Consider the following 14817-nt stretch of genomic DNA (forward strand, 5'->3'; position numbering starts at 1 on the left):
TTATCTTCTGTATTTCTGAAGTGTCTGTTGTGATATTGCCTTTTTCATCCCGTATGCTAGTAATTTGGGTTCTCTCTCTTCTTCTCTTCGTTAGCATGGCTAAGGGTCTGTCAATTTTATTTATTTTTTCAAAGAACCAACTTTTAGTTTTGTCAATTTTTTCAATTGTTTCTTTTGTTTCAATTTCATTAATTTCAGCTCTGATTTTAATTATTTCTTGCCTTCTACTTCTTTTGCTGTTGTTTTGCTCTTCTTTTTCTAGGATTTTGAGATGAAGTATGAGATCATTTATTTGTTGGTTTTTTCTTTTTTTGAGGAATGAACTCCAAGCAATGAATTTTCCTCTTAGAACTGCTTTCAATGTGTCCCATAGATTCCGATATGTTGTGTCTGTGTTTTCATTTAACTCTAGGAATTTTTTAATTTCCTCCTTGATGTCTTCTAAAACCCATTGATCACTCAGCAACCTATTGTTCATTCTCCAGGTGATGCTTGCTTTTTCCTTTCTTCTTTTATCATTGATTTTCAGTTTCATTCCATTATGATCAGATAAGATGCATGGTATTATCTCTACCCCTTTGTATTGTCTAAGAGTTGCCCTGTGACATAGTATATGGTCTATTTTTGAGAAGGTTCCATGTGCTGCTGAGAAAAAAGTGTAGCTACTTGATGTTGGGTGGTATAGTCTATATATGTCAATTAAGTCTAGGTTGTTAATTGTGTTATTGAGTTCTATAGTTTCCTTATTTAACTTTTGTTTGGAAGATCTGTCCAGTGGTGAGAGAGGTGTGTTGAAGTCTCCCATGATTATTGTATGTTGGTCTATTAGACTCTTGAACTTGAGAAGAGTTTGCTTGATGAATACAGCTGCACCATTATTTGGGGCATATATATTTATGATTGTTATGTCTTGTTGGTGTATGGTTCCCTTGAGCAGTATGAAGTGTCCTTCTATATCCCTTTTGATTAGCTTTGGCTTGAAATCTATTTTATTAGATATGAGTATGGACACTCCTGCTTGTTTCCGCGGTCCATATGAGTGATATGATTTTTCCCAACCTTTCACCTTCAGTCTATGTATATCTTTTCCTATCAAATGCGTCTCCTGTAGACAGCATATTGTTGGGTCTTGTTTTTTGATCCATTCTACTAGCCTGTGTCTCTTAATTGGTGAGTTTAAGCCATTAACATTTAGGGTTATTATTGAGATATGGTTTGTTCTTCTATCCATATTTGTTTATTGATGTTACTAAACCTGATTTGTTATCCTCTATGACTACTTTCCCCCCTTTACTGTCCTACCTCCCATTGTTGGTTTTCAATGTTGTTTTCCATTTCCTCTTCCTGTAATGTTTTGCCAAGGATTTTTTGAAGAGATGGTTTTCTAGCTGCGAATTCTTTTAACTTTTGTTTATTGTGGAAGGTTTTAATTTCATCTTCTAACCTGAAGCTTAATTTCGCCGGATACACGATTCTTGGTTGGAGCCCATTGTCTTTCAGTGTTTGAAATATGTTATTCCAGGATCTTCTAGCTTTCAGAGTCTGTGTTGAGAGATCAGCTGTTATCCTGATTGGTTTACCCCTAAATGTAATCTGCTTTCTTTCTCTTGCAGCTTTTAAAATTCTCTCCTTATTCTGTATGTTGGACATCTTCATTATAATGTGTCTAGGTGTGGATCTCTTATGATTTTGCACATTCGGCGTCCTGTAGGCTTCTAGGATTTGGGATTCTGTCTCAATCTTCAATTCTGGGAAGTTTTCTCGTATTATTTCACTGAATAGACTGTTTATTCCTTTGGAATGGAGCTCTGTGCCTTCCTGTATCCCAATGACTCTTAAATTTGGTCTTTTGATATTGTCCCATAATTCTTGGATGTTCTGCTCATGGTTTCTTAGCAGACTTGCTGAGCTGTCTATGTTCTTTTCCAGTTGAAATACTTTGTCTTCATTGTCTGATGTTCTCTCTTCTAAGTGATCTACTCTGCTGGTAGTATTCTCAATTGAGTTTTTGAGTTGGTTTATTGTTTCCTGCATTTCTAGAATTTCAATTTGTTTGTTTTTTATTACCTCTATCTCCCTGTGAAATTGATCTTTGACTTCCTGGATTTGTTTGTCAATGTGATCTTTCATTGTCTGATTTTGCTGTCTCATGTCTTCCTTGAGACTCCAGATCATCTGAAGCATATATATCCTGAACTCTTTATCTGATATTCCATCTGTTGCAGCTATTACCTCTTCTAAAGTTGAGTTGACCTGCATTGCTTGTGGTCCTTTCTTTCCTTGTCTTTTCATACTGCCCGCGTTTCTTTCTGCTTGGTGCAACTGTTGTGTTTTGAAATTTACCCCCTATTTATTTATGTTGCTCTTGTATACTTGAAAAGTCTCCCTTGCAGGTGCGGGCGGCGGCTGTGCCCCTACTCCAATTGGGGTGACGTGTCTATCACGCTGGCGGCTCTCTGGGCCTGTTCCGGGAGTGGAAGGCGGCTCTGCTCTGTCCCTATTCCAATTGGGGTGTCGTGACTACAATGCTGGCAGATCGCTGGGCCTCTTCCGGGCGTGGGCGGTGGGCTTGGCTGGCGGGATTCCACCTAATGGCAGTCCCTAACCTCCCTGCTTGCTAATTAATGGCTTCTCTGAGGCGCCACGCCTTCTGTAGCTGCGGGGCAGGCCGCGCGAATCAGTTGGCCTGGATCTCCGGGGTCCTGCTGCTGGCTGTTTTGATGTTACAAGCTGTTGGAGAGTGGTGGTATATCCTTCAGCTTTCCCAGATGGTGGCCACTGACTGCCTGGATGGAGTGTCCGCTGTTTTGATGTTGCACTCTGAAGGAGAGTGGCGGTGTATCCTTCAGCTTTCCCGGATGGTGGCCGCTGACTGCCTCGGTGGAGTGTCCGCTGTGGGGGATGGGACTGTACCGCTTCCTTCCCCTTCTGAGAACCCGAGCTCGGCCCAAGGGTCCGTGTGGGCTTGGCTGGTGGGATTCCACCTAATGGCCTTCCCTAACCTCCCTGCTTGCCAATTAATGGCTTCACTGAGGCGCCACGCCTTCTGTAGCCGCAGGGCAGGCCACGCGAATCAGTTGGCCTGGCTCTCCGGGCCCTGCTGCAGGCTGCTGGGATCCCTGGCACTCTATCACTTTGATTTTTTCTGCTTGCCCCTCCCCCAGCGCTGGCTAGCCAGGTTTCCTTTTGGCTGCTACTGGGAGGAGGGGTTGGAGGTCAGGTGTCTCTGGTTTCCCCCTAGCCTGTATGGAGGCTCAGCTTGATACTCCCTCTCCCGGCAAGCCTAGGAGAGATTTTATGCGAATTCCCGCTGTCTGGGGGGTGAGCTGAATGACACCGACCTGTTTTGATGTCGCACTCTGAAGGAGAGTGGCGGTGTATCCTTCAGCTTTCCCGGATGGTGGCCACTGACTGGCTCGGCGGAGTGTCCGCTGTGGGGGATGGGACTGTACCGCTTCCTTCCCCTTCTGAGAACCCGTGCTCGGCCCAAGGGTCCGTGTGGGCTTGGCTGGTGGGATTCCACCTAATGGCCTTCCCTAACCTCCCTGCTTGCCAATTAATGGCTTCACTGAGGCGCCACGCCTTCTGTAGCCGCAGGGCAGGCCACGCGAATCAGTTGGCCTGGCTCTCCGGGCCCTGCTGCAGGCTGCTGGGATCCCTGGCACTCTATCACTTTGATTTTTTCTGCTTGCCCCTCCCCCAGCGCTGGCTAGCCAGGTTTCCTTTTGGCTGCTACTGGGAGGAGGGGTTGGAGGTCAGGTGTCTCTGGTTTCCCCCTAGCCTGTATGGAGGCTCAGCTTGATACTCCCTCTCCCGGCAAGCCTAGGAGAGATTTTATGCGAATTCCCGCTGTCTGGGGGGTGAGCTGAATGACACCGACCTGTTTTGATGTCGCACTCTGAAGGAGAGTGGCGGTGTATCCTTCAGCTTTCCCGGATGGTGGCCGCTGACTGGCTCGGCGGAGTGTCCGCTGTGGGGGATGGGACTGTACCGCTTCCTTCCCCTTCTGAGAACCCGTGCTCGGCCCAAGGGTCCGTGTGGGCTTGGCTGGTGGGATTCCACCTAATGGCCTTCCCTAACCTCCCTGCTTGCCAATTAATGGCTTCACTGAGGCGCCACGCCTTCTGTAGCCGCAGGGCAGGCCACGCGAATCAGTTGGCCTGGCTCTCCGGGCCCTGCTGCAGGCTGCTGGGATCCCTGGCACTCTATCACTTTGATTTTTTCTGCTTGCCCCTCCCCCAGCGCTGGCTAGCCAGGTTTCCTTTTGGCTGCTACTGGGAGGAGGGGTTGGAGGTCAGGTGTCTCTGGTTTCCCCCTAGCCTGTATGGAGGCTCAGCTTGATACTCCCTCTCCCGGCAAGCCTAGGAGAGATTTTATGCGAATTCCCGCTGTCTGGGGGGTGAGCTGAATGACACCGACCTGTTTTGATGTCGCACTCTGAAGGAGAGTGGCGGTGTATCCTTCAGCTTTCCCGGATGGTGGCCGCTGACTGGCTCGGCGGAGTGTCCGCAGTGGGGGATGGGACTGTACCGCTTCCTTCCCCTTCTGAGAACCCGTGCTCGGCCCAAGGGTCCGTGTGGGCTTGGCTGGTGGGATTCCACCTAATGGCCTTCCCTAACCTCCCTGCTTGCCAATTAATGGCTTCACTGAGGCGCCACGCCTTCTGTAGCCGCAGGGCAGGCCACGCGAATCAGTTGGCCTGGCTCTCCGGGCCCTGCTGCAGGCTGCTGGGATCCCTGGCACTCTATCACTTTGATTTTTTCTGCTTGCCCCTCCCCCAGCGCTGGCTAGCCAGGTTTCCTTTTGGCTGCTACTGGGAGGAGGGGTTGGAGGTCAGGTGTCTCTGGTTTCCCCCTAGCCTGTATGGAGGCTCAGCTTGATACTCCCTCTCCCGGCAAGCCTAGGAGAGATTTTATGCGAATTCCCGCTGTCTGGGGGGTGAGCTGAATGACACCGACCTGTTTTGATGTCGCACTCTGAAGGAGAGTGGCGGTGTATCCTTCAGCTTTCCCGGATGGTGGCCGCTGACTGGCTCGGCGGAGTGTCCGCTGTGGGGGATGGGACTGTACCGCTTCCTTCCCCTTCTGAGAACCCGTGCTCGGCCCAAGGGTCCGTGTGGGCTTGGCTGGTGGGATTCCACCTAATGGCCTTCCCTAACCTCCCTGCTTGCCAATTAATGGCTTCACTGAGGCGCCACGCCTTCTGTAGCCGCAGGGCAGGCCACGCGAATCAGTTGGCCTGGCTCTCCGGGCCCTGCTGCAGGCTGCTGGGATCCCTGGCACTCTATCACTTTGATTTTTTCTGCTTGCCCCTCCCCCAGCGCTGGCTAGCCAGGTTTCCTTTTGGCTGCTACTGGGAGGAGGGGTTGGAGGTCAGGTGTCTCTGGTTTCCCCCTAGCCTGTATGGAGGCTCAGCTTGATACTCCCTCTCCCGGCAAGCCTAGGAGAGATTTTATGCGAATTCCCGCTGTCTGGGGGGTGAGCTGAATGACACCGACCTGTTTTGATGTCGCACTCTGAAGGAGAGTGGCGGTGTATCCTTCAGTTTTCCCGGATGGTGGCCACTGACTGGCTCGGCGGAGTGTCCGCTGTGGGGGATGGGACTGTACCGCTTCCTTCCCCTTCTGAGAACCCGTGCTCGGCCCAAGGGTCCGTGTGGGCTTGGCTGGTGGGATTCCACCTAATGGCCTTCCCTAACCTCCCTGCTTGCCAATTAATGGCTTCACTGAGGCGCCACGCCTTCTGTAGCCGCAGGGCAGGCCACGCGAATCAGTTGGCCTGGCTCTCCGGGCCCTGCTGCAGGCTGCTGGGATCCCTGGCACTCTATCACTTTGATTTTTTCTGCTTGCCCCTCCCCCAGCGCTGGCTAGCCAGGTTTCCTTTTGGCTGCTACTGGGAGGAGGGGTTGGAGGTCAGGTGTCTCTGGTTTCCCCCTAGCCTGTATGGAGGCTCAGCTTGATACTCCCTCTCCCGGCAAGCCTAGGAGAGATTTTATGCGAATTCCCGCTGTCTGGGGGGTGAGCTGAATGACACCGACCTGTTTTGATGTCGCACTCTGAAGGAGAGTGGCGGTGTATCCTTCAGCTTTCCCGGATGGTGGCCGCTGACTGGCTCGGCGGAGTGTCCGCTGTGGGGGATGGGACTGTACCGCTTCCTTCCCCTTCTGAGAACCCGTGCTCGGCCCAAGGGTCCGTGTGGGCTTGGCTGGTGGGATTCCACCTAATGGCCTTCCCTAACCTCCCTGCTTGCCAATTAATGGCTTCACTGAGGCGCCACGCCTTCTGTAGCCGCAGGGCAGGCCACGCGAATCAGTTGGCCTGGCTCTCCGGGCCCTGCTGCAGGCTGCTGGGATCCCTGGCACTCTATCACTTTGATTTTTTCTGCTTGCCCCTCCCCCAGCGCTGGCTAGCCAGGTTTCCTTTTGGCTGCTACTGGGAGGAGGGGTTGGAGGTCAGGTGTCTCTGGTTTCCCCCTAGCCTGTATGGAGGCTCAGCTTGATACTCCCTCTCCCGGCAAGCCTAGGAGAGATTTTATGCGAATTCCCGCTGTCTGGGGGGTGAGCTGAATGACACCGACCTGTTTTGATGTCGCACTCTGAAGGAGAGTGGCGGTGTATCCTTCAGCTTTCCCGGATGGTGGCCGCTGACTGGCTCGGCGGAGTGTCCGCAGTGGGGGATGGGACTGTACCGCTTCCTTCCCCTTCTGAGAACCCGTGCTCGGCCCAAGGGTCCGTGTGGGCTTGGCTGGTGGGATTCCACCTAATGGCCTTCCCTAACCTCCCTGCTTGCCAATTAATGGCTTCACTGAGGCGCCACGCCTTCTGTAGCCGCAGGGCAGGCCACGCGAATCAGTTGGCCTGGCTCTCCGGGCCCTGCTGCAGGCTGCTGGGATCCCTGGCACTCTATCACTTTGATTTTTTCTGCTTGCCCCTCCCCCAGCGCTGGCTAGCCAGGTTTCCTTTTGGCTGCTACTGGGAGGAGGGGTTGGAGGTCAGGTGTCTCTGGTTTCCCCCTAGCCTGTATGGAGGCTCAGCTTGATACTCCCTCTCCCGGCAAGCCTAGGAGAGATTTTATGCGAATTCCCGCTGTCTGGGGGGTGAGCTGAATGACACCGACCTGTTTTGATGTCGCACTCTGAAGGAGAGTGGCGGTGTATCCTTCAGCTTTCCCGGATGGTGGCCGCTGACTGGCTCGGCGGAGTGTCCGCTGTGGGGGATGGGACTGTACCGCTTCCTTCCCCTTCTGAGAACCCGTGCTCGGCCCAAGGGTCCGTGTGGGCTTGGCTGGTGGGATTCCACCTAATGGCCTTCCCTAACCTCACTGCTTGCCAATTAATGGCTTCACTGAGGCGCCACGCCTTCTGTAGCCGCAGGGCAGGCCACGCGAATCAGTTGGCCTGGCTCTCCGGGCCCTGCTGCAGGCTCTCTTGGGTATTTTAATCTTCTTATAACTGTTTTAATAGAAAACAATTTGACTCTGGTCATTTTTGGTGAAGCTCCATCTGCAATAATGCATTCTGCTTTTTTTATTTGTGCCAATGGATCATTTCCTAAAATGTCAGCAGCTACAAACCTTCTGAATGTGTAGCAAAAATAAATAAACATAAAACTTTATAAGAATTAAGAAAATAGGTTGATATTTATCTCCTCAAATTATGTACAATTTTATAGAAATTTCATCATGTCATATGCCTTTTCTTGCTCATTAACTATATAGCACTAAGGATGGGGTGGGATAGCTGGAGCTAAGGGAAGGACAATAAAACAAGGAACAAAAGTATGCGAAGCAGACAGAAGCCAGAAAGACCAGCAAACTAGGGAAAACTAACCAGCAAACTAACTGTAGAATTAGTGACACCTCAATTACTGTTTAAACTTCAGGATGCTAATGTTATTAAATATGATGAAATATGTGGCAAGGAATTCTCTGTTTCTCAGGAAATAAACATCACATTTAAGGAAAAAGATTCTAATTTTATTTTTTTCCTTTTCATCTCAAACACTTATTTTAATCTATGTTTAAAAGGAATAAGCTTGATTATATAAAATTAAATCATGTCACACAAACATAAACTTTATCCCAAATGATGCTACTATAATGGGCAATTTTTCTATAAATGCAGATTTTAAATAGCAGGTCCTTGAGGCAAATGACTAAAGCTATTATTGATTTTAGTTACATAAGTAGCTGAAACGTGGGTCATAGCAAGCAAAAAAAAGTGGACTTTGTTGTATAAGGAAGGAAGTTTCTATCCACTTTTAACCTGGTAGGAAGGCAAATTTTCTAAGGTTTTTTTCCCCCACTACAATAGTAAATTCTTCATTTTAAAAATATGTCATCCTAATGTAAATTTTTCTTTTCTTTTCTTTTCTTTTTTTTAAGCTAAAGAAAACATATCTGTGTGCCTCAGGTAGCCCACAGTCACCAGTTTTGGGGAAATAATCCAGGCCACAGAGATGGAAGAAGTGAATTAGAACAGTATAAATAAAAGGCAGAGATTATTGTAGAGGGAGAAAGGAGCATCCACAGGGTTGCATTTTTATGAGACGGGAGTGAGGAGAATTCCCTTTTAGCTTTTGCACATCCAGCTCAATGTTTATATTTAGATTATGTGATTTTTGGAGGTTGTGTAAGGAGTGAATCTCTGATGGAAATCACCAAGGAACTTGGTGGTGCAGAAAGCACTGAAAGTCAACTTCAGGCTTTAGAATGGGGGTTTTCTCTGAACACAAACATTCTAAGTGTTGTGTGTCCATCTGGTCTTCCTCAAGTACACTCTCTGGAAGCTTTACATTGCACCTTTCCCTGCCCCGTAAGACTTATCTTACTATGTTGAACAGAAGTGGTGAGAGAGGGCATCCCTGTCTTGTACCAGATCTTAGAGGGAATGCCTTCAATTTTTCTCCATTCAGAATGATGCTGGCCTGTGGCTTATCATATATTGCTTTTACAATGTTGAGGTATGATCCTGTTATCCCTAATTTTTCTAGAGTTTTGAACATAAAGGGATGCTGTACTTTGTCAAATGCTTTTTCTGCGTCTATCGAGACTATCATATGGTTCTTATTTTTTAGTCTATTGATGTGGTGGATAACATTTATTGATTTCCATATATTGAACCAGCCTTGCATCCCATGGATGAATCCTACTTGATCATGGTGTATAATTTTTTTGATATGTATTTGAATCCGGTTCGCCAGAATTTTATTGAGGATTTTTGCGTCAAGGTTCATTAGAGATATTGGTCTGTAGTTTTCTTTCTTTGAAGTGTCTTTGTCTGGTTTCGGAATCAGGGTGATGTTGGCCTCGTAGAATGAATTTGGAAGTTCTCCCTCTTTTTCTATTTCCTGAAATAGCTTGAAAAGTATTGGTGTTAGTTCCTCTTTAAAGGTTTTGTAAAACTCTGCTGTATACCCATCCGGTCCTGGGCTTTTCTTAGTTGGTAGTCTTTTGATGGTTTCTTCTATTTCTTCTATTGTTATTGGTCTGTTTAGGTTGTCTATATCCTCCTGGTTCAATCTGGGCAGATCGTAAGACTTAAGGAATTTATCTATGCCTTCACTATCTTCTATTTTATTGGAGTATAAGGCTTCAAAATAGTCTCTGATTATCTTCTGTTTTTCTGAAGTGTCTGTTGTGATATTGCCTTTTTCATTCCGTATGCTAGTAATCTGGGTTCTCTCTCTTCTTCTCTTCGTTAGCATGGCTAAGGGTCTGTCAATTTTATTTATTTTTTCAAAGAACCAGCTTTTAGTTTTGTCAATTTTTTCAATTGTTTCTTTTGTTTCAATTTCATTAATTTCAGCTCTGATTTTAATTATTTCTTGCCTTCTACTTCTTTTGCTGTTGTTTTGCTCTTCTTTTTCTAGGATTTTGAGATGAAGTATGAGATCATTTATTTGTTGGTTTTTTCTTTTTTTGAGGAATGAACTCCAAGCAATGAATTTTCCTCTTAGGACTGCTTTCAATGTGTCCCATAGATTCCGATATGTTGTGTCTGTGTTTTCATTTAACTCTAGGAATTTTTTAATTTCCTCCTTGATGTCTTCAATAACCCATATGTCACTCAGTAACCTGTTGTTCATTCTCCAAGTGATGCTTGATTTTTCCTTTCTTCTTTTATCATTGATTTTCAGTTTCATTCCATTATGATCAGATAAGATGCATGGTATTATCTCTACCCCTTTATATTGTCTAAGAGTTGCCCTGTGACATAATATATGGTCTATTTTTGAGAAGGTTCCATGTGCTGCTGAAAAAAAAGTGTAACTACTTGATGTTGGGTGGTATAGTCTATATATGTCAATTAAGTCTAGGTTGTTAATTGTGTTGCTGAGTTCTATAGTTTCCTTGTTTAACTTTTGTTTGGAAGATCTGTCCAGTGGTGAGAGAGGTGTGTTGAAGTCTCCCATGATGATTGTATGGTGGTCTATCAGACTCTTGAACTTGAGAAGAGTTTGCTTGATGAACACCGCTGCACCATTATTTGGGGCATATATATTTATGATTGTTATGTCTTGTTGGTTTATGGTTCCCTTGAGCAGTATGAAGTGTCCTTCTTTATCCCTTTTGATTAGCTTTGGCTTGAAATCTGTTTTATTAGATATGAGTATGGACACGCCTGCTTGTTTCCGCTGTCCATATGAGTGGTATGATTTTTCCCAACCTTTCACCTTCAGTCTATGGATATCTTTTTCTATCAGATGCGTCTCCTGTAGACAGCATATTGTTGGGTCTTGTTTTGTGATCCATTCTACTAGCCTGTGTCTCTTAATTGGTGAGTTTAAGCCATTGACATTTAGGGTTATTATTGAGATATGGTTTGTACTTCTATCCATATTTGTTTGTTGATGTTACTAAACCTGATTTGTTATCCTCTTTGACTACTTTCCCCCCTTTACTGTCCTACCTCCCATTGTTGGTTTTCAATGTTATTTTCCATTTCCTCTTCCTGCAATGTTTTGCCAAGGATTTTTTGAAGAGATGGTTTTCTAGCTGTGAATTCTTTTAACTTTTGTTTATCATGGAAGGTTTTAATTTCATCTTCTAACCTGAAGCTTAATTTTGCCGGATACACGATTCTTGGTTGGAACCCATTTTCTTTCAGTGTTTGAAATATGTTATTCCAGGATCTTCTAGCTTTCAGAGTCTGTGTTGAGAGATCAGCTGTTATCCTGATTGGTTTACCCCTAAATGTAATCTGCTTCCTTTCCCTTGTAGCTTTTAAAATTCTTTCCTTATTCTGTATGTTGGACATCTTCACTATAATGTGTCTAGGTGTGGATCTCTTATGGTTTTGTACATTCGGCATCCTGTAGGCTTCTAGGATTTGGGATTCTGTCTCATTCTTCAAGTCTGGGAAGTTTTCTCGTATTATTTCATTGAATAGGCTGTGTATTCCTCTGGTATGGAGCTCTGTGCCTTCCTGTATCCCCATGACTCTTAAATTTGGTCTTTTGATATTGTCCCATATTTCTTGGATGTTCTGTTCATGGTTTCTTAGCAGACATGCTGAGCTGTCTATGTTCTTTTCCAGTTGAAATACTTTGTCTTCATTGTCTGATGTTCTCTCTTCTAAGTGATCTACTCTGCTGGTAGTATTCTCAATTGAGTTTTTAAGTTGGTTTATTTTTTCCTGCATTTCTAGGATTTCTATTTGTTTGTTTTTTATTTCCTCTATCTCCCTGTGAAATTGATCTTTTACTTCCTGGATTTGTTTGTCAATGTGATCTTTCATTATCTGATTTTGCTGTCTCATGTCTTCCTTGAGACTCCAGATCATCTGAAGCATGTATATCCTGATCTCTCTATCTGACATTCCATCTGTTGCACCTATTACCTCTTCTAAAGTTGAGTTGACCTGCATTGCCTGTGGTCCTTTCTTTCCTTGTCTTTTCATACTGCTGGCGTTTCTTTCTGCTTGGTGAAACTGTTGTGTTTTGAAATTTTCCCTCTATTTATTTATATTGCTCTTGTATAGTTGAATAATCACCCTTGCAGGGCATGTAGTGGCTGTGATCCTCCTCCAATTGGTGTGATCCGTCTAGGCCCTAGGTCTGCTCTGCTGGTCGGTCAAAGGTCCGCCTACCCAGCAGGCACGAGGGGCACCTCTATCACTCCGCAGGTTGCTGAGCCTAACCTCCCGATGGGTCGAAGGTTCGCCTAGCTTGCAGGGGGCTGCTCCCGGAGCGAGAGCTAGGCCTCCCGGGGGAGCCTGGATGGTGGAGGCCGACTGCCGGTTCAGGCGGGGCCGGCCAATCCGCACTGGGTGCCGGCGGCTTGCAAACGCGGCTGGTATCAGCAGGACTTAACTCCTGCACCCGCTGCGGGGGCACCTTTATCGCCAAGTAGCTGCGGTCGCGTGATTGGGAACCGGGCGGGTGGGGCCGCTTCTCCCAGGGCGAGAGCTGGGCCTCCCAGGGGAGCCCGGATGGCGGAGGACTGCCGGTTCAGGCGGGGCGGGCCAAGCCGCTCCGGGATCCCGCGGGTTGCAAAGGTGGCTGGCGTCTGCAGGACTTAACTTCTGCACCCGCTGCCGGTTCGGGCGGGGCGGGCCAAGCCGCTCAGGGATCCCTCTGGTTGCAAAGGCGGTTGGCGTCTGCAGGACTTAACTTCTGCACCCGCCGCCGGTTCGGGCGGGGCGGGCCAAGCCGCTCAGGGTTCCCGCGGGTTGCAAAGGTGGCTGGCGTCTGCAGGACTTAACTTCTGCACCCGCCACTTGGGCACCTTTATTGCCGAGTAGCTGTGGCTGCCTGGTTAGGAACCGGGTGGGTGGGGCCGCTTTTCCCAGGGCGAGAGCTAGGCCTCCCGGGGGAGCCCGTATGGCGGAGGACTGCTGGTTCGGGCGGGGCGGGCCAAGCCGCTCAGGGATCCCGCGGGTTGCAAAGGTGGCTGGCGTCTGCAGGACTTAACTTCTGCACCCGCCACGGGGGCACCTTTATCTCCAGGTAGCTGAGGCCACCTGGTTAGAAAACGGGCGGGTGGGGCCGCTTCTCCCAGGGCGAGAGCTAGGCCTCCCGGGGGAGCCCGTATGGCGGAGGACTGCTGGTTCGGGCGGGGCGGGCCAAGCCACTCAGTGTTCCCGGGGGATGCAAAGGTGGCTGGCGTCTGCAGGACTTAACTTCTGCACCCGCCACGTGGGCACCTTTATCGCCGAGTAGCTGTGGCCGCCTGGTTAGGAAGCGGGCGGGTGGGGCCGCTTCTCCCAGGGCGAGAGCTAGGCCTCCAGGGGGAGCCGCCTGCCGGAGCGGCTGATGGTTGGGGGACTAGACCTCTGTGCCCGCGTGGCCTTCCAAGATCCACTTCTCTGGGGCAACCTGTCACTTCGAGTAAACCTACCAGTTCACGGCAGCTCTCCTCTTAAGGAAGTTATGCTAGAAGTTCCTCGGTAGCTAGGCTGCAGCTGTTTCGATGAGTGTTTCATATCCCGTTAAAGTGGAGACGTTGGAGTCGCTGCTTCCTCGCCGGCCGCCATGTTGGATCCTCCATCTCAACATAGTGATTTTATAAATTATTAAAGTGTCTAAAATATGGTCTTATTATATAACAAGTTATGTTTGATTTTTAATAAGTAATGATCTAAAAAAAAACTTCACTTAGATTTATTAGCCCATAAGGGATCAATTAAATGTGTTTGCCATAAGTGACATTTTTAAAAAGTATAACTAGGTAAAACATAATGTTTTTTAATTAGAAAATGATGAAAAGTTAACTGATGATAATTTTGTTGGTGATTTGCTGTGTACTCTCCATATGTTAGTAATTTAAAAACATAGATATTCTGAATAAGTGAGTATTTATTGACTAAGCAAAATGTTTGAAACACGCTGAACATGTAAATTTTAATTTCATAAATGAAAAAATTATTTTGCAATTTGACATTTCTTTTTTAAAATTAAATTTAAAACTTCAGAAACAGTAACTGATTTTTGATAATCCTTTCTTCAATAAAATGAAATAAAATAAAATTCATTATATTTTTGTAGAATAGAAATATCTGGTTTGTACAGGAATAGTATGTATACACACAACCTACAAATAATATCTTGTATGTACATGCACATAGACAAATGCACGATGCCAGAAATATATGTACCACATTAAAGATAAACAAAGTTTAAAATTACTTAGCAAACTGATTCATAACAAATGTACGAAAAATATATATTGGAGAACAGACTGCCTCTTCAATAAATGGTGCTGGGAAAACTAGATATCCTCATGGAAAAGATTAAAACTTGAGCTCAATCTCTTAGCCTGTACAAATATCAACTCAAAATGGATTGAAGACAGAAATGTAAGATCTAAAAGTGACACTACTCAAGAAAAACACTTCAAAAATTGGTATAGGCAATGATTTTCCAGGGCAGAACTCCAGAAGCACAAAAAGCAAAAACAAAAATTTACAAATGAGCTTATTTTATACCATAGTGCTTCTGCCCAGCAAAGGAAACATTCAACAGAGTAAAGAGACAACTTCTGGAATGGAGAAAATATTTGCTAACTATTGATCTTACAAGAGATTAATACCCATAATACATATAAAACATAAAAATTTAATAACAGAAAACCAAGTAAATAATCAGACAAATTTTAAAAATAGACAAATAATCAGAGTAGATAATCCTTCAAAGAAAAATTCAAATGACCCACAAATTTATGAAAAAATGTTCAACTTCAATAGATGTCAGGTAATTGCAAGTCAAAACTATGATGGGAAACCATATAACCCCAGTTAGATGTGTAATATTTTAAAAACTAAAAATAAAAAATGCTGATGAGGATGTGGATAAAAGAAACTATTTGTGTTTTGGTAGAAA

This window comes from Urocitellus parryii, unplaced genomic scaffold (assembly GCF_045843805.1).
Source record: "Urocitellus parryii isolate mUroPar1 unplaced genomic scaffold, mUroPar1.hap1 Scaffold_2260, whole genome shotgun sequence".
Taxonomy (NCBI): domain Eukaryota; kingdom Metazoa; phylum Chordata; class Mammalia; order Rodentia; family Sciuridae; genus Urocitellus; species Urocitellus parryii.